Genomic DNA, 25,743 nt, shown 5'->3' with positions numbered 1-25,743 from the left:
AAGGGAAATTCAGCTGGAGCTCTGGATTCCTGGCTTCGGTCTGGCCCAGTTTGAGCTGTTGTGGGCATCTGGGAAGTGAATCAGCAGATGGAAGATCTCGCTGTCTCTGTCTCTCTGCCTTTTAAATAAAATGAAAGTAAAGTTAAAAACAGCTTCCACTACATATCTAAAAATCCCCTCGGCTATCACCTTCAGTGCTTGCATTTATCACGGGTGAAAAGACTTACATATTTTAGACTTGAGCGTTCAGGTCTTGAGAAAAGGAGTTTGTGTTCTGGGCTTCAGGGTGTGTGGCATTTGTCAGCAAAGCTCATCTCATCCCATTTGTTGCTGTCAGCCGCAGCTTGATGTGGGCAGGATCCTCTGTATAGTCTGCAGGGCCCAGGGCGTAATGAAGTGGGGGTCCCTGTGCACAACTTGGGAGGGATATATGCTGTGATGCCGCAGGCTAAGCCTCCCTGGGACACCTACCCCCCAGAGCCGAGGGCCAGTTCCAGTCCTCACGACTCTGCTTGCCTTCCAGCTTCCTGCTGGTGCATCTGGGAGCAACGGATGACTGCTCAAGTTCTTGGATTCCTGCCACCCTCCTGGGATACCCAGATGGAATTTCTGGCTCCTGCCTTCAGGCTGGCCCAGCCCTGGCTATTGTGGGCATTTGGGAAGTGAACCAGTAGAGGGAGATCTCCCTTTCTCTCTCTCAGTCTGTCTCTGTCACTCTACCTTTCAAGTAAATAAATATTTTTTTAATAAAAACTCATTAAGAACTTCAGAGTGGTTAATCAAGTCTGAGGCGCTTCTAAACACAGGACCTCCCAGCTGTCTAGGTTGCACACTCAAGGCCGGCCCTGGGCTGCAGGTCGTTAGGAGCACGGGCTTCTCCGGGAGATGGCTGGTGTCGCGGACCCTGGCTTCACACTTGCCGGCTGTAAGGGCTGGATGAGTTCCCGTGTTCTCGTTTGTGGAGGTGATAATGGGGTTTGAGAGGACTGAGGGAAACCATGCCCAGCACATGCTAACCACTCCACTGGGGGATAATTGTTGTTAATGCTGTGGAAATGTTAATGACAAGTTAGTGACTATGGGACCAGACTGCACCCAGCTGGCACTATGCCTTGCTTGGGGTAACTTCAATGGAAGTTTGCAAATTCCAAAACCGAGGGAAATCCCGTTCTCTCTGTACTTGGGTATCACCTGGCCTCAGGGTTCGGGGGCCTCCTCTCTTCCCACAACTGTGAGCACCTGAGAAGGGCCTGATTCGGGTGACGTGAATGTTTCCCGTGAAGCGAGGCTGCTGCACGTTTGATAACTCGGGTTCACTCCTGACTCATCTATTCCTGAAATACGTGGGTGATCATTTCCTGAGCACCTACTGTATTCTGTACACTACGTCAGGAACTGAATAAGCAAGAAAACTACACACAATTCTTGCGCCGGGGGAGGGAGCCATAGAGACACACATTCTGGGAAATACTTCCACTAGCCCTCCGCAGGACTGACTGTTTGCATCCTGTTAGGTCATACCTCAGATGTCCACCCCTCAAACTCTCCTCCCTCAAGCAAACTGCTCAATGGCTCTGCTACTCTTTTATGTCTTTCCTAGAGCTTGTTGACTTATTTGGAAACCATGGGCATCAATGGGCATGACTTGTAACAGGAATACAGTGAACATTTTTCAATACATTGATGAATAAAGTGGACTGATGCTATGGCATAGCGCGTAAAGCTGTGCCTGCAGTGCTGACATCCCATATGGGCGCCAGTTCAAGTCCCAGCTGCTCCACTTTTTTTTTTTTTTTTTTTTTTGACAGGCAGAGTGGACAGTGAGAGAGAGAGACAGAGAGAAAGGTCTTCCTTTGCCGTTGGTTCACCCTCCAATGGCCGCCGCGGCCGGCGCACTGCACTGATCTGAAGCCAGGAGCCAGGTGCTTCTCCTGGTCTCCCATGGGGTGCAGGGCCCAAGCACTTGGGCCATCCTCCACTGCCTTCCCGGGCCACAGCAGAGAGCTGGACTGGAAGAGGGGCAACCGGGACAGAATCCGGCGCCCCGACCGGGACTAGAACCCCGTGTGCCGGTGCCGCAGGTGGAGGTTTAGCCTATTGAGCCACGGCGCCGGCTGCTGCTCCACTTCTGATCCGGCTCTCTCCTATGGCCTGGGAAAGCAGTGGAAGATGGCCCAAGCGCTTGGGCCTCTGCACCCATGTGGGAGACTCGGAAAAAGCTCCTGGCTTTGGATCAGCACCGTTCCAGCCATTGCGGCCATTTGAGGAGTGAACCAGCGGATAGAAAACCTCTCTATCTCTCGATCTCGCTCTCTCTGCATCTGCCTCTCTGTAACTCCGCCTTTCAAATAAATAAATAAATAAATAAATAAATAAATCTTTTGAAAAAAATGAAAGAAGCCAGGAGAACTTGAACGGTGTTTTGGGCACACAAAAACAAGCACCACTCCCTCTGTTACGGGCTCTGTTACAGGTGGAGGGGCCACTTCAGGTGACCCCTGAATGATGAGAGAGCTTGACAGGGAGAGAGGAGGAAGACATTCCAGACTGAGCAAAAGTGCGTGCAAACAGCAAGAGGCCCAGGAACGTTCAATAACAGCAGGTATTTTAGCAGGAAAAGCAATAAGGGGGCAGGTGACAGGAGAGACAGGAATTCAGTCTAGAGATGGAGGAGGAGGGAACAAGATCACAAACACCTTGTATGTCATTAATTCAAAGGAAGCTGTGTTCTATGCTGTAGGCAATTAAGCATAAACCTTTTGTCTGCCTACACTGTGCCAGGCATGGGCTAAGTGCAATGGACTTGACAGTGAGCACGACACTTGCCACCCCATCTTCCAGCAGAGAAAGTGAACACAACATACATACATAGTCATATATTATTTAATCATTAAATAATTTAACTAAATAACTAAAGCACACAATTAAACATAAAACAGAAGAACAGGATGTGATGAGAGCCTATAAAAGGGATATCCAACCTGGTCTGGACTTATAGAAGCGCACAACACCCCACACACACACACACACACCCACACACGCCATTGTTGCCTCTCACAACGGTCCTGGAAAAACTCACTGCTCGATGCCAAAAGTGAAACTACATGTAGCAGTGGGGGCAGGGATCGCATGTGTTTACTGAGGAGTCCATTTCCAGTAGACAGTCCACCTAAGATGTTAAAAGAACACTAGAAGGGACCTGAATTAGAAGCAGAGCAGCAGGAGGGAACCAAGATGGCAGAACAGGGAGGGCGCTAACTGCTCCAATCCAGAGGAAGATAGAAAAAAAAAAAAAAGTGGAGCGAGTGCACTCTCAGGGAAGAGCTAGGTAGAAAACGGCATAGGAAATTCCACATAAATTAGAGGGACACTGTGGGCCTACGTGGAGGGTGTGGATGCGCACGATTCAGGACCCAGCAGCTGAGAGTCTCAGCACCAGCTTTGGAAAGTGAGGTGAGACCAGATGCAGCAGCCCAAGCCACTGGCGATAAAACTGTGGGAAGAGCCTCGTGTGAGTACGGCTTGGAGCCCTGTGCGGAAGAGTGTACTGGCAAACCTAGAGGGAAGGGGGTGGGGATAGGGGCATGTTTCTCTCTCCTGACCATCCAGCACCAGCATTCTGTAACTAGCTGAGGGCAGGTGGGCGCCATTTTGGACAGACATAACAGCTGCACCAGCTCATGTCCACGCACTCCACAACAGCCAAGCAGAGACACTTGACTCTAGCTAGGAGACTTGACAGGGGGCTCTGTGCTCAGGACTGTGGGAGCCCTGTATGCCGGGACCGTGAAAGCACTGCGGCTGCATGGGAGAGGGCAGGGTGTGGCTGGGTGTTTGGGTAGTCACCTTGAGCAGCTTCCCAAGTTCAGAGCTCCCTGATTCCCTGGAGAGGGTCACTGCTGCAGGATCCGTGGTCACACTGAGGACTGCACGGATCCTTTGCATGGTGCTTTGACAGTGCAAATGAATGCTATACCTACTGGGGCTAGTGACCAGGCATTGGTTTCCTTGGAGGAGGGGAGGTGAGTGTGAGACTATACCAACAGAGCAGATTAATTCTCCCCTCTGATGAAAAGAAGAAAGAGGAGGAGGAGGAGGTGGAGGAGATTTACCGTGGCCAATTTGGGAGTCACCTTGGACACTCCCCTCACCCTGGAGCACTGAACAGAGCTCCCTGGCCACACCCACCACACCCCTCAGGGTATTCACTGAAAGGGCAGACACTCCACTAACCCACAGAGGCATAGCCCAAAGATAAAAGCCATCACAGATGAAAAAAAAAAAAAAAAAAAAAAAAAAAAGAAATCAAGTATCTCCACAAATGCCCAAAAATAAATGCAGCAACTCAAGAAAAAAGAATAGGGAAAACAACATGACACCCTCAAAGGAACACAACCACACTTCAGTACTAGAATGTGAAAATGAAGAGACTGAAGACATGCCAGAAACGGAATCAAAAAGTTGATCATTTACTTGCCATGGTTGTGGTTGTGGTGTGCTTGTACTTAAATACAGAAAGTGACACACTTACATCTTTGTTGCCCATTAATCTGGAGTAGTGTCCTTCATTTATCTGTACTAAAATAACTGTAAGTTAATGAATCTACAAAGAGGAAACTTTATGGCTATAGTGTATTTGGGAACCTTTGTACAGGCAGATAATTTTTCCATGATACAAAGTATTTGGATTTTAAAGTTTACTATTATAAGGAAGAAGAATGGCATCATTCCATGTGCTTAAATGGTAACTTGCTTATTGAGTTTCAGAAGAAAAAATATAAAATGCGTAATTGTCACGGCATTAGTTATAATGTTAAATTGGTAAGTTATAGCTTAAAACTTTAATCTGTATTTCTCAAATGTGAATCATAGTAGCTTAATGCTGCTTTGTATATACTGTAAGTGCTACAAATAGTCTCAGCGCTGAATATCTTTGATGTAGGTGTTTTGATAGGCCTCAGAAAGTATCTGAGTGCAATTTTGTTAATCTGTTTGATAATGAAGATGCATCCTGTTCTTTTTTGTTGTTGTTTCATATTTTCATGTTTAAATTTGAATTTTGGGGCCGGCGCTGTGGCGTAGTAGGTAAAGCTGCTGTCTGCAGTGCCAGGATCCCATATGGGTGCCAGCTGGAATTCTGGCTGCTCCACTTACAATCCATCTCTCTGCTCTGGCCTGGGAAAACAGTAGAAGATGGCCCAAGTGCTTGGGCCCCTGCACCCGCGTGAGAGACCTAGAAGCCCTTGGCTCCTGCCTTCTGATCAGCGCAGCTCTGGCTGTTGTGGCCATCTGGGGAGTGAACCAGCCAATGGAAGAGCTCTCTTTCTCTCTCTGCTTCTGCCTCTCTGTAACTCTGCCTTTCAAATAAGTAAATAAATCTTAAAATAAATAAATTTCATTTTTACATTTTTACTACAGTTAGTTTAAGAACAATTTGTTCAATGGTTAAAATGGGGTTGTCAGTGAAGAAACTTCTAAACTGCCTCATTCATGTAAAAAGTAGTTGTTGTTTTTTTCAAAAGTTACATGAGTCAAAGAATATCTTTACTAACCAAAGTAAATGGACAAATATTTTGTCTCTCTGGTTTTTCTCTGAAACTTCAGTGTCCTGTAGGACCAGATCATTCATTAAAGATGCTGTCTCTTAAAAAATAAAAAAGACATTAAAACATATACAACATTATTATTACCTATTGGTACATACAGAGAGTTTGAACACAAACATGAGAGTGATGACCAGAATCAGCACGTGGCTCCCTTGGAGGCAAGAGTGGAGTTGGAGACAAGAAAATCACTGGGGAAGCTGATGCTGTGGCGTAATGGGTTAAGTCACCACCTGCGATGCGGGCACCCAGTATGGGTGCCAGTTCAAGTCCCAGCTGCTCCACTTCCAATCCAGCTCCCTGTACCTGGGAAAGCAGTGGAGGATGGCCTAAGCCCTTGGGCCTCTGTATCCACATGGGAGACCTAGAAGAAGCTCCTGGCTCCTGGCTTCAGCCTGTTGCAACCATCTGGGGAGTGAACTTAGTGGGTGGAAGATGTCTCTCTTTCGGCCCACCTGCGCCCCACTCTCTCTGTAAATCTGACTTTCAAATAAATAAATCTTAAAAAAAAAAAAAAGAACACACTGGGAAGGCTCAACTGCATTTAAGGCTCAACTTAGTTCTTTTTCTAAGTTGGGGAGATATATGTGGCCTTATTCTCTACACCTCCAACATAGTGGAGTGTCTCACTTTTATAAAAATATTTCTTTAAAAAAAAACAATCAAAGTCTATACTGAGTACATTTTATTAGTCACCATTACCATAAAATAGATTGTAACACTTGTTTTTCAAGAGAGTGCAGGAAATGAAAATACCTATCTTGTATCTATTCTATCACACACTAAAGGGTAAATAAACCTCAAGCTCATAATAATTTTCATTGTGTCAAAAACTTCCTCCATCCTCTAAGTCTTCCTCAGTTATTCTGTACCAAAATAAATAAATAAATAAATAAAGGGAGAAAATGATGCCATTTTTTTCTTTTAAGCTGTTCTTGTAAAGGGAACTCTTCTAAATAGGATTCTTTGTGGACTGGTCGGACTCCTTGCAATTTCCCTCTGTCTTTGGGAAAGAGACAACTACAGTCAGAGGAATCCCATGAAGGCAGAAATAGCTGGAACCTCAAGTTCTCACCAACAATGCCAAGGTTGCAAAGGCCTCGGGGCCAGGGGGACAGCTCCCCAGTCAATGGTGAAGTGCGTGGGCATGGCTGGTCCTTTGCTCTGTTGTAAATGGGAACCCTAGGAAGGAACGCCTGAATTTGTAGGCATCTCTAGATTCTTTGATCAAAGTCAAAGCCGGACCCTGCTATAGACGAGGAACAGGGGGCTTCATTGCTCAGAATCTTTCCTCCTGAGTCCGCGGCAGGTCTCTGTGGCAGCCCTGGGAGCAGCCAGCGAGGAGTTACTGACTGGCAGCCAGTTATTGATCACGCAGCAGAGTGCTAGCAGCTGTCACCAGGCCAGAGGAATAGAGACCATGCACCCATCCTCCGTGGCAGAACACATTTCCCAAATCCTCATCACAGGGCGAGGACTAAAAGCCCTAACTAATTTGCTACTTCAGCAGCACAGTATCTAATAATATCCTCTGATAAATGGAGATAAATGATGTTTGGAGGGTAGACAGTGCTTTCTAGATTGACAGCGCCAACCTAGGAGACAGAAAGGCGTCAAGCGTCATCCGAAGTGAAAGTCTCTAAAGCCGTCAGCTGCGAGGCTCCTTTCTACCCAGACCTGCCTCTCTGGGTCTCTTCAAGTGCTAATCCGTCCACCCATCAGTCAAAGGTGCTTCCATGTCTATCTGTGTCAAGTTTCACTCTAGGGTAGGGCATATGAGAATGACCAGGATTCTGCCCTACACAATCAAGGTTGACCAAAGAACCACTGGAAATGGGACTTGGCACAGGTTTTTAAGGAAAAGATCCCCCACTGCCCCACCCCCAGCTTTGATATGCCAAGTTAACTAGAAGGTGGGATCAATGATGAAGGCTAAGCACTCTTGTCCAGGAATGGCCCACAGGTTTGTTCTATTTCTTCTGCCACTTGCACTCAGTTGGTAACAGCTATCTGGAACACCGTGATAAGAATGATTCTGAGATGAGTGCAGGTGGTGGGAAACAATGCGGTTCATTAGTGATGTCTGTTACGGTGACAGACGGAAGAGTGGGTGCACTCAGTGAGAGACAACAGGCTAGAATCCCGTATACAGATATTCTGATTTTGCTTTCATTGACAATAAATATGTATCTTAGACAAGGTAGCTGCTTTTTCTCCCTCTGTGGGGAGCAAACCGGACTAGACTGAGTGTGGGGAGCAAACCGGACTGGACTGAGTTACTGGAATTAAGACTTATTCTATGCATCTGCTCTCCCACAATATGGCGCTGGGAGAGAAGTAAACAGCTTCCGCACAGCTGCCTCCAGTTCAACCAATAAACTGTAGGACTTGCTCCTGATTGGAGAGCAGCGTACTCGGCGTGTGGGCAGCCGAGTTGGGATTGGCGGAGGAGGACTATAAAGGAGGAGAGAGACGGCATGCACCAAGGAACATCTAAGGGGAACACCTGTGCAGCCCCCGAGAAAGCCGGCCGGCGGTGTGCCGCTCCCCTGCGGAAGTGGGGAATGTGGCCAGGGGGAACTGCCCTTCCACGGAGGTGGAAGGGATAGTAGCCAACCCGGGAAGAACCAGCAGCAAACCCGGGGAGGGCCGAGCAGACGAAAGAACAGCGCAGGGTCCTGTGTCGTTCCTCCACGAAGAGGGGGAGCGACAATCCCTCAGTGTTCTCATCCACGGAATAAGGATGCTAATATACGCTCTGCTCTATCTTCCCACCAAGTTTGCTAGTGTCAAGTGAGATAAAGTAAGAAAAAGTATTTATGAGCTGTAAATCACCATATAACTATCAGAATTGTAGTGTATTGTTAGCCAGCATTGTATTCAAAGAATCTGGGGTTGCAGGATCGATTAGCTTATTTTCCCCTTTTGTGGATTTTATTTCTCTGTTCTGTCCATACCACTGAAAGCATTTGCCTGAGGAAAGCCTTTCTGATGTCAAGGAACATTCAGAGTAGAAGAGCAAGACAGAGACTTCTTTAAAAAGAAGAGAATACCGCCGGCGCCATGGCTCACTAGGCTAATCCTCCACCTTGCGGCGCCGGCACACCAGGTTCTAGTCCCGGTCGGGGCGCCGGATTCCGTCCCGGTTGCCCCTCTTCCAGGCCAGCTCTCTGCTGTGGCCAGGGAGTGCAGTGGAGGATGGCCCAAGTGCTTGGGCCCTGCACCCCATGGGAGACCAGGATAAGCACCTGGCTCCTGCCATCGGATCAGCGTGGTGCGCTGGCCGCAGTGCACTGGCCACGGCGGCCATTGGAGGGTGAACCAACGGCAAAGGAAGACCTTTCTCTCTGTCTCTCTCTCTCACTGTCCACTCTGCCTTTCAAAAAACAAAAATTAAAATTAAAAAAAAAAAAGAAGAGAATACCGTTCTCAGAAGAACCTAGAAGAATGGAGGTTTATGGAGAGCGGCCCCTAGTTCAAGATCAGGCAAGTGGTGCACAACCAGCAGCAAGAGTCTTTGAACCCCCACAGCATGACAACTCCCTTATGGCTTCTCTTTTCTGTCTTGTTGATTATGATAATGACAGTGATTATGATAATAATAATGCTCGTTGACACTGTATCAGGCACTGTGCCAAAGGCTTTACTGAGACTTCTTCCTTCAATCCCTCTAACAGCCCTTTGAGGTGGGATTGTTATGATTTTCATTTTAGACAAGAGTTGAACTAAGTCTTAAGAGACTAAGCAGGGGGGCCGGTTCTGCGGCCTAACGAGTAAAGCCGCCACCTGCAGTGCCCACTCCCATAGGAGCAATGGATCCTGTTCTGGCTGCTCCACTTCCGATCCAGCTCCATGCTAACGTACCTGGGAAAGCAGTGGAGGATGGCCCAAGCCCTTGGGCCCCTGCACCTATGTAGGAGAGCTGGAAGAAGCTCCTGGTTCTGGCTTCAGATCAGTCAGAGTTGCAGCCATTTGGGGAGTGAACCAGAAGATGGACTAGACCTCTCTCCCACCCTCTGTCCCTATAACTCAGCCTTTCAAATAAATAAATAAAATCTCTAAAAGCAGACAGAGAGAAACCAAGCTCTCGATACTCAAGGTCACAGAGCTATTGAGGATTAGTAGAAAGCAAAGTGTGTTGAAGTCTCATCCACTACACTCTATTTCCAACCATCCTAGAAGTCTCCAAGCAAGATTATATAACTAACGGACAAAGAATAATCCATGCTCAGGGGCAGATGGACTTGACGATGCTGAATGCCTCTGCAGCTTGGAATTCTGTGAGTCTACGCCCCACAAGCACTTGGCATAAAAGACATTGTTTTTGAGAAGAGGCAACTGTATGAATCAAAGTGAGCACAATTAACCCTGCAGTGCTGGAATTCTATTATACATAATTTTTTTTTTGAAAAAGGATTTTGGATTGTTAAGTTCTAGCAATGTAGCAAAAATTCAGAGTTTTCCCCCATTTCACTCGCATCACCTGTTTCTGTTCCCAGAACTCGTAAAACTTCCATTTTCTAATATCACATTTTACAGAGCCCTTGTCCATAATGTAGACCACATCCTTTTAGCATTTACATCCTAGCAGGTAAATAACATTAATTTTAAGAAGTTCCCATCATATGCTTCTTAAGAACTCACTAAAGTCTATATATAGTGCAAATGCTTGGGCCTGTCTAGACCACCAAAAAAGAAACCATTCTGCCATGGAACATTGGGTAAAATTGGTTGGATTGACAGCTCCCTTATATTCACTGATTTCAAAATACCTTGTTGCTGTGGCTGGTGCCATGGCACAACAGGTAAAGCTGCCGTCTACAGTGCCAGCATCCCATATGGGTGCCGGTTTAAGTCCCGGCTGCTCCACTTCCAATCCAGCTCTCTACCATGACCTAGGAAAGCAGTAGAAGATGGCCCAAGTCCTTGGGCCCCTGCACCTATGTGGGAGACCTGGAAGAAGCTCCAGGTTCTTGGGTTTGGATCGGCGCAGGTCCGACAATTATAACCATCTGGGGAGTGAACCAGCAGATGGAAGACCTCTCTGTCTCTCTCTGCCTCTGCCTCTGTAACTCTGCCTTTCAGATAAATAAATAAATCTTAACTCTAACTGCCATCTTGCGTCCCCACGTGTATGCACTTAATCTCAGCTGGTCTGCCCAGGACCCACTGAGTGCCAACCCTAGTCCCCTGCGCAGCCCCATTTTCGCTCGGACAAGACGCGAGAAACTATCAGGAACCAGGAAAAACTCGCCACACTGCAGGCACAAGTGTGCATTGGCGGGAGAGGAACTGCTCGCAGAAAGAAGAAGGTGGTTCACAGAACAGCAACAGCTGGTGATAAAAAACGTCAGTTCTCCCTAAAGGAATTAGGGGTAAACAATATCTCTGGTATTGAAGAGGTGAATCTGTTTGCAAACCAAGGAACAGTGATGCACTTTAACAACCCCAAAGTTCAGGCTTCTCTGGCAGCAAACACCTTCACCATTACAGGCCTCGCTGAGACAAAGCAGCTGAGAGAAAGCTCCCCAGAACCTTGAACCTGCTTGGCGCAGACAGCCTGACCAGCTTGAGGAGGCTGGCCGAAGCTCTGCCCACACAATCTATGGATGGAAAAGCACCACTTGGGCCGGCGCCGCGGCTCACTAGGCTAATCCTCCGCCTTGTGGCGCCAGCACGCCAGGTTCTAGTCCCGGTTGGGGCGCCGGATTCTGTCCCGGTTGCCCCTCTTCCAGGCCAGCTCTCTGCTGTGGCCCGGGAGTGCAGTGGAGGATGGCCCAAGTGCTTGGGCCCTGCACCCCATGGGAGACCAGGAAAAGCACCTGGCTCCTGCCATCGGATCAGCGCGGTGCACCAGCTGCAGCGCGCTGGCCGCGGCGGCCATTGGAGGGTGAACCAACGGCAAAGGAAGACCTTTCTCTCTGTCTCTGTCTCTCACTGTCCACTCTGCCTGTCAAAAAAAAAAAAAAAAAGGAAAAGCACCACTTGCTACTGGAGGGGACGATGACGATGAAGCTCCAGATCTTGTGGAGAATTTTGATAAGGCTTCCAAGAAGGAAGCAGACTGAATGGGGTCAACTTCTGAAGAAAGTAAAACTTGAAGAAGTTACTGGGAGCTGCTGTTTTATATTATGACAGCTTTTTAAAATTGTTTTGTTTATGATCTGATAAAATCTAGATCTCTAATAGTTTTAAGCTCAAGCCCCTTGGACAGTGCAGCTCTTTTCAGTTTTTGCTTATACACACTTCATTCTTTGCGGCTAATTAAGCTGAAGAAGCCTGGGAATAAAGTTTGAAACAAAGGTTAAAAAAAATAAATCTTAAAAAAAAAAAAAAACAACCTTGTTGCTACTTCATCTCCTAAATTGTGACCAGGTTGCTCCGAATGTGCTTATAGTGATGGACAGCATGGTCACGTGTTCAGTCCCAACTGAACAGTCCCGGTAACATTTAGAATCCAAGCACAGAGTTGTTTTAAGAGGAAAACATTGATTGTACCAAAGCGCTTGGTAGCTGAACTATTTGGACACTCAACAAATGAAGGGTGTTCCCTTGTTCCCTTCATTATGCTGGCTACAGTGGCTATCTAGGGTCTTCCATGTCAACACAAGGCACTCTTCCCTAGCCTTTTAATGTCTGCATAGCCATCTGTTGTAAGGCTATTTCTTTTTTTTTTTTTTTTTTTTTTGACAGGCAGAGTGGACAGTGAGAGAGAGAGACAGAGAGAGAAAGGTCTTCCTTTGCCGTTGGTTCACCCTCCAATGGCCGCCGTGGCCTGCGCGCTGCGGCCGGCGCACCGCGCTGATCCGATGGCAGGAGCCAGGAGCCAGGTGCTTTTCCTGGTCTCCCATGGGGTGCAGGGCCCAAGCACCTGGGCCATCCTCCACTGCACTCCCTGGCCACAGCAGAGGGCTGGCCTGGAAGAGGGGCAACCGGGACAGAATCCGGCGCCCCGACCGGGACTAGAACCCGGTGTGCCGGTGCCGCTAGGCGGAGGATTAGCCTATTGAGCCGCGGCGCCGGCCTGTAAGGCTATTTCATGACTTATTTATTCGTCTATATTTTCTGTATTTCTTACAGTGACTATTATGCATTACATATGCAGAAAGAAAGTATTCTAAAAGTGTTCCTTGGGGTCACTTGTTCTTGGCTACAAAGAACATAATCAAATATTGAAATTAAACAATTTGTAGATGTACGTGGAATGCTATTTTAGAATTGTTGAAGAAAGTCTCCTCTCGGTGATCTGTAGCTAACACCACCACCACATTTCCCATAGCATAACCCAGGAAGCATCCTAGAGAGACTCAGTGCATAGTGACATAGCTCCGCCTTGAGAACATCAGGTGCATCTGCTCATTCTCTCTGCAGATGTCAGTGCTCTGCTAGCCAACCATCACAAGAAGCCTGCGTAGGAATTTTAGTCCCAACACTTACATAAGCACAGTGTCCTGAGCAGTGCCTGGGATGGGCAAATGGGCTATTTAAAAATCCACGCAGACACACACACATAGTTGTAACTATGAAGGTACTGAAAGGTAGCTCCTTATGTGTTGTACTTTGGAAACACACATTTAAAATATCCTATAAACTTCTTAAAGTCATACAAGAATTTCAAGCCTTCTGTAATAGATTTATTCTCCCAGTGCAAAAGATTTATTTATTTATTTGAAAGGTGGGGGGGGGGGGGATCTTCATTTCCCAGATAGCTGCAACAGCCAGAGCTGCGCGGATCTGAAGCCAGGAGCCAAGAGCTTCTTCTGGGTCTCCCATGTGGGTTCAAGGGGCCAAGGACTTGGGCCATCTTCCACTGCTTTCCCAGGTCATAGCAGAGACTAATGCAATTCTTTATGTCCTTGGTTTTTGCATCCACAGATTCAACCAATCCTGGATTGAAAATATTCAGGAAAATAAAATTGTGTACTGAACAGGTTCAGACTTTCTTTTCTTGTCACTATTCCCTGAACAATATAGTACAATTCCTATCTACATATTATTTGTGCTGTATTAGGTATTATAAGTAATCTAGAGATGATCTAAAGCACATAGAAGGATGTGTGTAAGTGTGCAAACACTGTGACATTTTATGTAAGGGACTTAAGCATCCATGGATTTAGGCATCATGGAACAGACGAAGGATACCAGAGAATGACTCTAAATGGTTCTCTTTTTGAGAGGTCGGGAAGATACATGGAATATTATATAGCCAGCTCTTAAATGAAGTAAAAGCCTTTATTTCTCATTGAAAGATTGAAGGTTTTTCCAAAATCACTGTAACTGGAACAAAGAACATTGTATTTCTCTTCCAACTGTGTGAATAAGCTATAGTTTTACTCTAGATTTGATTGTGTCTTCTCATTGCTTTTGCTGTGACATTTGCCTCATTCTAATTATACAGTTATCTTAAGTCTTCCTCAAGGCAAGAGTGCAGGAGAGAGGTTTATCAGGTAACTTAATTATTTATTAATTTCCTTAAAAAGCAGAGTGAGCGAGAGGTGGGAAGAGGGAGAGAGAGAGAGAGAGAGAGAGAGAGAGAGAGAGATTTGCCACTCTCTCGTTCACTCACTAAATGGCCACATCTGCCAGGGCTGGGCCAGGCTGGAGCCAGGAGCCTGGAATTCTATCTGGGTCTCCAAGGTGGGTGGCAGGAACTCAAGCACTTGGGCCACCTTCCATTGCTTTCACAGGTGCGTCAGCAGGGAGGTGGATTGCAAGTAGAGAGGAGCTGTGATAGGGGAAACCAGTGTTGGAAGCAGCAGCTTAACCCACTGAGCTGCAATGCTGGCCTCGTATAAAGCAGCTTAAATAAGACTTTGCTGGGCTGGCGCCGCAGCTCACTAGGCTAATCCTCCGCCTTGCGGCGCCGGCACACCGGGTTCTAGTCCCGGTCAGGGCGCTGGATTCTGTCCTGGTTGCCCCTCTTCCAGGCCAGCTCTCTGCTGTGGCCAGGGAGTGCAGTGGAGGATGGCCCAGGTGCTTGGGCCCTGTACCCCATGGGAGACCAGGATAAGTACCTGGCTCCTGGCTTCGGATCAGCGTGGTGTGCCGGCCGCAGCGCGCCAGCCGTGGCGGCCATTGGAGGGTGAACCAACGGCAAAAGGAAGACCTTTTCTCTCTATCTCTCTCTCTCACTGTCCACTCTGCCATTCAAAAAATAAAATAAGACTTTGCTAAGAACCATTTCAGTCCACTGCAGCCCATAATACACATGTCAGAGTCCTTACCCACAGATCCATTTTATTCTCTTGTGGATTAAAGCATGACTGTTATGTTACACCTTCTTTCCCCTTGGCCTGTGAGTGTGAGTTAACTCTGTGGGTTTCATGAAGATGTGTGGCAGTGAGAAAACTGTTCCTTCAAGTCTGTTCCTTGAAACAGGATGAGAAAGAATTCAATTCCTGGGAAGAATTTCTGGGATCATAACAACCTCCAAAAAAGTCTTCAGATTCACAGATTTGGAAAACAAAGTGTTTGGGAGAAATACTGTCACACAGTTTCAGAGTGGGGTCCCCGGGGATACACCTGCATGACAGCTACCGGTGCTGGAAACCACAGGTGTAGATAAGCCAATACGAGCCTTCTCTCAGGTTCTGGCCAACAATCCTGTGGTTTTGGAAATACCACATGACATGCCACAACAATACAGAAATGGCAGATGAAGCACAAGGAAAGTCCTTCTCCTGCTCGGGGCCCAGACGCAGTGCAGAGGACAGATATGCACAAGCTCACTGGACATGGGTTGAGACCATGCTAGTTTTGAGTTAAAGGGTCATAAGCTAGAAGCCACTTTTCCACTTCCCAGCAGTGTTGCCTGGAGCGAACTAATGAACCACCCTGAGCTTCAGTTTTCTCATTTGTGAAACAGGATTGCTGTTAGCAACTACCTCATAGGGCGCATTGCAAGTGGCACAGGACCATGAACAAGTTCCTGTACATAGAATCTATTCTATAACTAATCGTGACCTCCCCCAAAGCACATGTGATAAAACAACAGCAATAGCAGTGCTGTTAGAAGAAGAAAAGAGCAAATTTAACAATTACAACAGTTAGTGAGGGCTTCAGAGAACTTTGCTAGACTCCCGTAATCTCTAAGTTAAAACTGGAAAGATACAACTCTTTCTAGAGAAAAAATATTTTTCTTTTACACGCTCATTATGGAAACATCAAAAGACATGGAGAAGCACAAAGAAGGTAATAAAAGCAATTCACAACCCACCACCACTCCAGCATCCTAGTGCACATCATTACAATCTGTTTTTCCTGGCCATCCGTGTTTATTCAACAACTATTAATTCCCATCAGCCTCTCCTTAAGCTCTCTCCTTGCTCAATGTGTCCTGTCCCCAAAATGGCACCACCATTTGCCCGGTTACTTAGGAATGTATTTAGAAATTATCTTTGCTTTCCCTCTTTCATACTGCATATCCAATCCACGGCCTGGTCTTGTCATATCCACCTTCCAAATACATCTGCAGTTAACAAACAATATCCATATCCTATTATCTAAAATAATAAAGAATTGTTTCATACAAAGATACTTCAAAAAGTTAACAGAAAGTGAAATTAAAAGATATGCTAATTTTGGTGCAATTTTTTTTAAATCCATGCATACAAGTCAGTTTTTGTCACTACAAAGAAATACTTGAGAAAACTTAATTTATATAGAGAAAAGACTTCTTTAGCTCACAGTTTGGAGGTTCAAGTCCAAACAGGCACTCTAAATGGGTTCTAACTGGGCAACTCTACTGGTCTGACCTCCAATAAGGGGACAGTGAAGGTCTGTAGGGCACATGCAGAAGATGCATCAGATGGCAAGCCGGGGCACAGAGAAAGTGGCTGGGCCCTACCCCGATTTTATAAGCAAGCCTCTTGCAAGAACAACTTTCTGAGGGCAAGCCTCCCATGCCCCACGGCAGTAACAACAGTAAACTCAATCAAGTTTCCACCCTGTAACCAATAAATATGACTTTGGAGTTTATACATTTGCATGATTTTAGGAACCAAAAATTGTTCAAACCAAAAGCAGAGGGGTTTTCAAAACGTTAATGAAAATGCGTATTATGAAAAAAAATATACATACATTCCAAAAAGCTTTTGCACCAAAATAAACTTGACTTTAATGCCATTTTCTCACAGACTTTCTGCCCTGGTACCTGACCATCCTGAATCAGTTGCAGTGCGAGATTATCTCTGCCCAGGTCCCTCTCACTCAGTGAGGGTGAGTCCCTCCCGTCGGAAAATTGCCAGCCCAGGGGCAGAGGCAAGAGATCAGAACAAACTGAGACTTCCACATGGAACTGATATTCATCACTGTTTCCAATTCGTGAGCCAAAGCAAGGCATGTGAGCACCCCAGCTCCATGGAGGCAAGGCAGCACGAGCTCGTCACGCACCTGGAGGGAGGAGAATGAGTACAAGGCGGTACAGCAGGAACGGGGAGGTGGGGCGGGGACTGGGTCCTCTGTTGGTCCCCGCTCGTAGGATGGCACCCTTCCGGATGGCAGGTGACTCCAGCCTTGATTGGCTTGTGTTTCCAGATCCACTGGGGGCCTCCCCACGTCCAGCAGGCCCTGGGAAAGGCACAAGGGAGGAATGTCGGCCAAGCAATACCAAACACGAGTGCCGCTGGGTCGCTCCTGAGCACGTGGTCTGACTGGCGTCCAGGCCAAATGCTGCACGGCTGCAAGTCGCCATGGAGGAGCCTAACCACCACTGAAGCATTTGCTCCGCCTTGGACTTCACTTGGCACTGTTCTTGGGGGATGCCGGGAAGCAGGATAGACACACACGCGTGCTCCTCAAACTTCCGGGTTGGCGTAGGGGGAGGACTTTGGGTAGCCATGGAAAAATGAGTGGAAAATCAGACCTCATCAAATCCCATGTATGCTTCTGAATGAGGAAGCACTTCAAACACACCAGGAGTCCACAGAATAGTACATAAATAAATCCTTTATAGCCAGTATGACCCAGCCCTGACCACCAGCAGCCTACAACCTGCCCTATCCCCTCCTGCTTTCCTTAGAAGCAAACCTCAGGCACTGGGTTATTTCTCCTGTAAATATTTCAGAATGTGCCCCTCCAAGATAAGGACTCTTTAAAACAAATGCAAAACTTATCACCCCTAAAAAAAATTATCCATAATCCCTTAATATCTTTTAACTGGCTAAAAAATTTTCAAAAAAAGCTCAGAGCATCCACAAAGCTTGAAAACAAAAGAAAATATATAATAAGTAATTTACTGCATTGGGATTTATGACAGACTTACATTATCTTGTTTCCAGAGTTTTGAATACTTTGTATTTGGTTGACAGTACTAGTGACTACCATGGTGCTATGTAGAAAACACCTGTCTCTGATATGGAGACCCTGAGAGCACATATCAGGGGCCCAAGCCCTATTGGGCTGATCAGGGAAGGATTTTGTGACAAAGCAGCTTTGAGCTGAGACTGAAGAATGTGTTGCTGAAGGGAAAGGAAGCGTTTCAGGGAGAGGAGTAGCCCCAAGGTCCAAGGAGTCATAAAAAAAAAAAAAAAAATCTAGGGGCAGAGTGGTTGAGAAAGCAAGGCAGGCAGGGCCCGTCTGCAGGTGCAGGCGCTCTTGTGAGTGGGTGCAAGTGCGTATGTGTGTGTTATTTTTACAAACCAGTTAGCAAACTGAAATGATTTCATAGCTTGTGTTTTCTAACTTACCATTATACCCTAAACAATTTCCCTTGTCCTTGTAAGCTCTAATACAAGTTATTTTTAATGATATAACACCTTTATATACTCAAGTCACAATTCACAACCTCCTGCTGTTCAACTTCGCAAAGATTTTAATTTTTTCATCACAGCAAATGACATGAAAGGGACTTGCAATTCAATCCTTGTGATTTCCACCTTTAATTGCTTTGAATAAATTTCTCAAAGCACAACTGCTGGATAAATGGGTGTGCCTATTTATTAAATATTGTCCTTCCCACCTTCCTTCTCTCTCCCCTCCCCTCTTCTCTTCTTCTCTACTCTGAACTGACGAGTCACCCTTGGAAAAGCTTTGGCTACTCTGTATTCACATACCTAAAAAGGCTTTACATTAAATGTTAAGATTTCTGAAAGTCGTTTTGTTTCCCTCTTTTCCAGTACAACACATTACACGGGAGGCAGAGGCAAGCGGTCTCCCAGTGTGCAGGGATATTTCATTGAGACAGAGCAGCCGGGCACATAGATCAGGCCAGCGTTTCCAGTAAGTCCCCACCACCGCATCCACAGTATAGATCTCTCTGGCAGCACGCATTTAGGGGCCATATAACTCAGGAGTCATTGTCGAAACAGATCAATGGGGCCTGCACAGGATAACAAGCTTTCACCCACAACGGAGAGCTGGGGAGCCGGAGCAACCCAGCCTGTGAATGGCAAATCGCCATTCAGCCCTCCGTGGGAGGCAGCACTTTCCGTTTCAAGTTCAGCCCCGAAGCAGCGGAAGGGGAAGCAGTGCGGCTTTGTGGTTTGATTAGCGGACTGGGCCATTAGAACTTCAAGTTCTCTTTTGGGCTCTGCCAATGACTTCCCCGATGGCCTCAGTACTGTCTACCTCCTTCTTCTTTGCGGTAAAATGGAGACAGCAGTGCTAGCTTCTTCCACAAAGAGAATACATCCTAGTGCTTGAAGACTTTTAACACGTCTGGGCGTCCATAAAGGGAACTTGGTTGTGTAGGGCGATTCTTTTTTTTTTTTTAAACTACCACTGTGTTACAGCTCTTGTTCTTTCATTGAATTCAGAAAGATCCAGGTTTCATTGTTATGTAAAGAGGGAAAATCAAAGCAAAGACACCAAGGAGAAATGAGAGGGGGCAAGGTGGGCCTCTGGTCTAGCACTTGTCAATTAAGACCCCAGATCAGGTGCCCAGGGCTTGGGGATGCTCGGGCTCCTGACTTCAGGTACCTGCTGGTGCAGACCTGCAAGGCAGCACACACCGGGATGTCTCCATTGATTGCGTTCCTGCCACCCTGTGGAGACCTGGCTTGAGTTCAGGGCTCCCAGCTTTGGCCTGACCAGAACTGGGGTCACTGGGGGCATTTGGGGGAGTGAACCTGAGGATGGGAGCTCTCTCTATGTCTGCCTGTCTTTTCCCTCTCTCCATTTGTCAAATAAATTAAAAAAAAAAAAAGAAACGTGGCAAATTATCTTTCCTTTGTCTTCATAATGTACAATTAATAGGATATTCAAAAAGTGATATTAAAATACAAAGAAAACAATGTAGAAGAGATATCTGTTATAAAATGGAAAGATAATGCCTTGTTAAACGAAAAAGACAAGTACATATAATCAGCACAATTTCATGTTTTAAATTCTGAGCATATATATATATAACAGATTACACATAGGAAAAACATCTGGAAGTATACCCGCAACATATTATCAGGGCATTATATATGGATTGTCATTTTCTTCCTTTTGGCCTATGTATATTCTGATTTTTTGTAATAACATAAATTACTTGAGTGCTAAAAATTATTTTAAAGTAAGTGATGAATATTTTAGAAGAGAAGGATCTTTGTGAACTTAAATAGAGAATAAACCGGGAAGCTTTTATACTGTATATACATGGATATGATCCAAAACTACGTAAAATGAAATATTTGCTTTCTTTGGAAAGAAGTAAGTAAATCAAGAGTAGCAGACATATTGTGACTTGAAGCAGACATTGAGGAACCTGATTAGGAACAGCTCCTACTTTGTATAACTGCTTAGGAAACTCTAACTCGCTCCGGGTCAGATTCCTCCTCTCTGCAGATGATGGAGGTGCCAGTGCCAGCCGCAGAGCTGACTACCGCGAGACGGAGCACAGAGAAGCCAGCACCTCTTCATGTTCTGGTACAGTCACCACCCAACCCTGAGCACCCTGAAGTCTCATGGAACTCTAGCGGGCTCTCCGGACACAATACACACACCTGTGTGTGTCAAGTTCAATATACCGTACTGAGCAACATAGAGCTAATTGGGGTTTTGATCCACAACCCTGACAATGATATTTATGACTCCTCTTACAGGTGGCTTTCGTTTGCCACTTTTGGGGAAAGATCAAGTGAAATTCTGAAAGAACAGAATGAACAACTGTTTTTAATCTGATCATCACCTTTGCCCTGTATTCAACCCAGTTTTGTCCTGGAAGCCAGCAACTCCTGGGTGCATACGATTTTGGTGGGAGTGTCAATCAGGAGTCCTGCTCTCTTCTGCCCGATGGTCGGAGGTGGCCAGGCCCAGGTTCTCCACGAGAGTGGAACCATGAGCACATTGACAAGGGCTGCAGGAGGTCAGGGGCAGCTATGTCGACACTGAAAGTGCAGTCCTCAGTCCCCGCTACCTCAGGACCACCTGCTGCCTCTCAGTCCTTGAAATGGCCGGCCTTGGGGCCAGTCTTGTGGTGCATCAGATAAAGCCAACTGCCTATAGCACTGGCACCTCACACGGGCACCAGTTCATGTCCTGGCTGCTCCACCTATGATCCAGTTCCCTGCTAATGGCCTGGGAAAGGCAGTGGAAGATGGACCCACACGGGAGACCTGGAAGAAACTGCTGACTCCTGGCTTCAGCTTAGCCCAGTGCTGCCCACTGCGGCTATCTGAGGAGTGAACCAGCCAATGGAAGATCTCTCTCTCTCTCTCTCTCTCTCTCTCTCTCTCTATCTGCATACGTGTGTGTGTGTGTGTCTCCCTCTCTATGACTCTACCTTTCAAATAATTAAATATATCTTAAAAAAGAGAAAGTTCAACCCTTCCGTTCTGTAAGAGGCTTGATATTTCCAGTGCATTCTTCTTCTCTTTAAGCTAGTCACACTTAGTTTCTTTTCTTCTTTTAAACCACTTATTTTACTTGAAAGGTAGAGTTAGAGAGAGAGAAATTGTCCATCACCCCCAAAAATGGCCACAATGGCCAGGGCTGGGCTAGGCCAAAACCAGTGGCCTGGAACTCCAGCCAGGTCTCCCAGGTGGATGGCAAGGATCCAAGTACCTAGGTCATCTTTTCCAGGAGCATTAGCAGGGAGCTGGATCAGAAGTGGAGCAGTAGGGATTCAACCAATATGCTCTGATATGGGATGCTGGTGTTGCAGGGGGCGACTTAACCCGCCGAGCCACAACACCAGCCTGCAGGCTTAGTTCCTGTTGCTTACCATCAAAGGACCCAAATGATTCCAAGTCCGCGTTCACTGAGCGCTTTGACATACAGCCCTTAGATTTACTGCAAAGTCACAAGATGATACAAAATAACCACATGTGCATTAAAATTGTGTGCTTGGATACCAAAGATATTTATTTTTCCCTGAAAATGAAACAAAAGCAAATCAACATACATCATAGTGCTGTGCCCTGAAAAATAGCACACTTTAAAGAAATGCCTTTAGTGAATTTTTATTTATAGTTGTTGTTGTTATTAGAGAGACAAAGACAAATACAGACAGAGAGCATCCATCTGCTGGTTCACTCTCCAAATGCCACCAATGGCCGAGACCAGATCAGGCGAAAGCCAGGCACTGGCAACTCAATCCAGGTCTCTCATGTGAGTGGCAAATATTTGATTACTTGAGCCATCACCTCCACTTCCCAACATCCACATTAGCAGGAAGCTGAAATTGGGAACTAAACTGAGATTCAAATCCAGGCACTCCAGTATGGAACTCGAGTGCCTTAGAAGACTACTAGGACAAACTCCAGGCCCAATAGCACATTTTTTAGATTAACGCAGGTCCCCACCCCTGCTGTCTGCCATAAGAAGAAAAACATTCTGAACGATAACTAGTGTAACATAAGCTAGGATCAGTTAGAGTACACCACACACCAATGATGACGCAGTAGCAAAAGCTTAGTGACATCCCTCTACCCCGTCTCCATCACCAAGTAAAGAGTTTGGAAAAGGGAGAGGGGAATAAAAAAGAGGACAACACATCCAACCGCCCTGGGCAGAGACGCACAGAGCTGCTCTTTAGATGTAACCATGAAGCTGGGGCCTGCGGGAACTTCTGAATGACGTCACTCTGCTCAAGGCAGGAGAGAGCATCATTTCTCATCTCTCTCTCTATTTATTTGAAAGAATGACAGATTTATTTATTGGAAATGCAAAGTTACACAGAGAGAGGGAGAGAGACACACAGAGTCTAGTTCCCTCCCCAAATGGCTGCAATAGCCAGGCCTGGGCCAGGACCTGGAATTCCATCCAGGTCTTCCAGGTGAGCCCAGGGGGCCCAAGTGCCTTCACCATCCTCTGCTGCTTTTTCAGGTACAGGGGCAGGGAGCTGGATGGGAAGTAGAGCAGCCAGGACTCGAGCCAGCACTCTGTTTCGAGAGGCTGCTTAATCCTCCTGCACCACAGTCAGCCCAACTTTCTCTTGGTCTAAATTCTCAGAATACAGTCTGGCTGATGTTTCCCATCAATGATTGCTTTTGCCAGGTTCAATGATTTGAGGCCTTGAATGGACAGGCGACACACGACATGAAAAAAGGTGCAGGGGCCCCACCGAGAAGATGAGAGGACAGCTCTGAGAAGCAGAAGGAGGCAGGACGGGCTGCTGAGCAGGGCGACGTGGAAACAGGAGAAGGGATCAGAGAGAAGGCCTGAGGTCCAGACTAAGGCTCCAACTACTGGACCACGACCTGGCCGCTAACGCCAGCTTTGCAATAGGGAGGGCCCAATTAGGCGATTCCCAAAGCCCGAGAGCACCGCGGTGAAGTTGAAGGAGAGTCTGAGGTTTCCTTTGCCAGTAAACAAGGCTTACTTGTTTATTGTGCCATGAGTTTCAGTGGGGCCCGTGCCTGGTGAGAGACGCAGCATAGAGGTGGCGGTCAGGCTCCCTGGGTTCAGGCCTGGCTTACGTCATACACCTCAATGTGACCTTGTGTGTTTCCATGAGGGACAAACTAACTCATTGGTACAAAGGGCTTAGAATGCTTAACGTTTTATTATTATGAGATATAGAAACATTCCACTGTCATTTTAGATGGGAAAAGTTTTGGAACAAAAGCCTCTTTGGGGGAGGGTGCTGTGGTGCAGGGGGTGAAGCTGTGGCTTGAGACAGGTGCATTTGATGTGGGAGTGCCAGGGTTTGCCCCTGGGAGGCAGCAGGTGATGGCTCAAGTCCTTGAGTGCTGCTACCCATGTGGGAGAGGTGGGTGGAGTTCCCATCTCCCGGCTTCAGCCCAGCCCAGCCACGGTTGTGGTGTCCATTTGGTGAGTGAACCAGCAGGTGGAAGAAATCTTTCTCTCTTCCTCTCCCTCTCCTTCCCCTCTGTCTGTGGCTTTGCCTGTCAAACAAATGAAAAGAAATACAGTTTTCCAAATTCCCTCTCCCTGACCTCAGTCTTCAGTCTTCCCATGAACTCACAACCTGAAGTCAACCTTTTGCAATAGAACTCAATGTGATCGCAGAATCATCACGATGGCCTCTGGGGACATAGCAGAATAAACAAAACAGAGACCCCGACTTCATCACGGAAACACTGACAGCTGGTTTTTCTAAGCGACGAGGGAAACAGAAGGCCACCTCTCCCGGAAGCCTGACTCACACAGGGCATGCTGACCTGGGCCCCCTCGCCCACCCCCGCCCTCCTCTCACCGCCCCCACCCTGCCTTCATCTCTCCTGTCAGCCGCTCCCAGCCCTGTCCTACCCCCTGTGATGTACTCTCCCAGGACTATCTTCAATAGCGGGGAAAACCACACTTTTTATTGATTTCATTTCACATACATTTATGCTGCCGGTTGGCTGCTTTTATGTTACATCCAACCTTCAGAATTCAGGCTGAACGTGTCATGTCCCGACGTGCGGGAGGCAGTGCGGCGGCAGAGGGAGACCGAGGCCTGCAGAGAGAGCGCCCCTGGACTTTAATGGGAGTCCAGCACATTCAAAGGAAGGATTTTGCTTTCAGTGTATTTAACACTGCTTGCCCGGAGTTCTGGCTCCACAGGGGCTAACATCTGTGTAAAGACAGCAGGGAGAGGAGCTCCTGACCTAAGCCCTGCTGAGAACAAAGGCAGGACAGCTGAGAATTACAGGGCCCCCATCCTTCAAAGCACTGCTTATCATTCCCCTGCGTGTTTCCGCACTTTGGCTACCGATGCGCGCGCCACTGAACAACTCACACGCGGCATCCCTGTGCTCCTACATAAACTTGCTGTAATGGCCTCCTCTGGCCCCTCGCTCCTTCTGATCAACAGTGGATTTCTGAGATCTACCCGCATGGCTCCAGCTCATTCATTTTAATAGCTGGATAGCATCTTATTGTTCCCGAGGTTGTATTTCTTAAGCTGAGTAACTTCGGTGCCTCTTAAGATTCTTTGCTAAACTTTGCGGGAAGTCAGGAACGTTTCATGATTTAAAAAATAAAGTCAGTGGGATTTTCCGGGTTCTCGTGGATATGGCAACGTTCCAAGTCGTGAGGCTGGGCCGTCCCTGTAGACAGCCAAGCTGCTCGGCAGCTTGTACTGACCCCCATCCGTGGCTCTGGAGAGGAACACTTGCGTGGTAGTTAGGACCTATTGGATGTGTTGAGTACTTGTGCTATGCCAGGCACCTTGGCTGTGCTCTGAGAGAGTGATCTCATTCAGCCCTACAGGGAAGGGATGCCGTTACCATCCTGCACTTGAAGCAGGGCCGTCGGGGGCTCAGCAGTTTGTCACGTGGTCGGCTTCTCAGCACCTGCAAGGTGAGGAGCCAGGAATGGAAAGCAGGCCCGTGCGACTTGTGTTCTCACCACCGTACCACTGTTTCAGAGCCGGGAGGGGGCGAGGTGCCTGCAGACTGGTTTGGACTCTGTCTACCTGTTCCCTCCCCAAGACACCCTTACCCGGGCACCAGTGGTAGGCTGGACAGGCAGAGGTAGATCTGTGATCACAACCTTCAGTCAAACCCTTCTTCATTGTAGTTTTCATGAGAAAAGAACTCAAAAAAATTATTTGATTTATTTGAAAGGCAAAATGATAGAGAATGAGAGGAAGAGAGAGAAGAGATCTTCCATTCACTGGTTCAGGCCTCAAATGAAACAGCCAGGGCTGGGGCAGGCCAAAGCCAGGAGCCTGCAATACCATCCGGGTCTCCCACTTGGGTAGCAGGGACCCAAATATTTGGGCCATCTTTCGCTGCTGTCCCAGGTGCTTTAGCAGGGAGCTGGATGG

At 47.1% G+C, this 25,743-nt stretch overlaps 1 pseudogene across 1 annotated transcript; it reads left to right on the top strand.

Moving 5' to 3' along the window:
* The first annotated feature begins 9,050 nt into the window (after positions 1-9,050).
* Positions 9,051-11,940, top strand: LOC100357299 (transcription factor BTF3 pseudogene; annotated as a pseudogene). Its single transcript, XR_016236445.1, has 3 exons — positions 9,051-9,089; positions 10,790-11,239; positions 11,601-11,940. The product of XR_016236445.1 is annotated as a transcription factor BTF3 pseudogene (transcript).
* The last annotated feature ends 13,803 nt before the right edge of the window (positions 11,941-25,743 follow it).

This window comes from Oryctolagus cuniculus, chromosome 6 (assembly GCF_051225735.1).
Source record: "Oryctolagus cuniculus isolate XC-2025 breed Fujian yellow rabbit chromosome 6, ASM5122573v1, whole genome shotgun sequence".
Taxonomy (NCBI): domain Eukaryota; kingdom Metazoa; phylum Chordata; class Mammalia; order Lagomorpha; family Leporidae; genus Oryctolagus; species Oryctolagus cuniculus.
The sequence above is the reverse complement of the archived record's forward strand: the minus strand, read 5'-3'. Positions and strand labels throughout refer to the sequence as shown.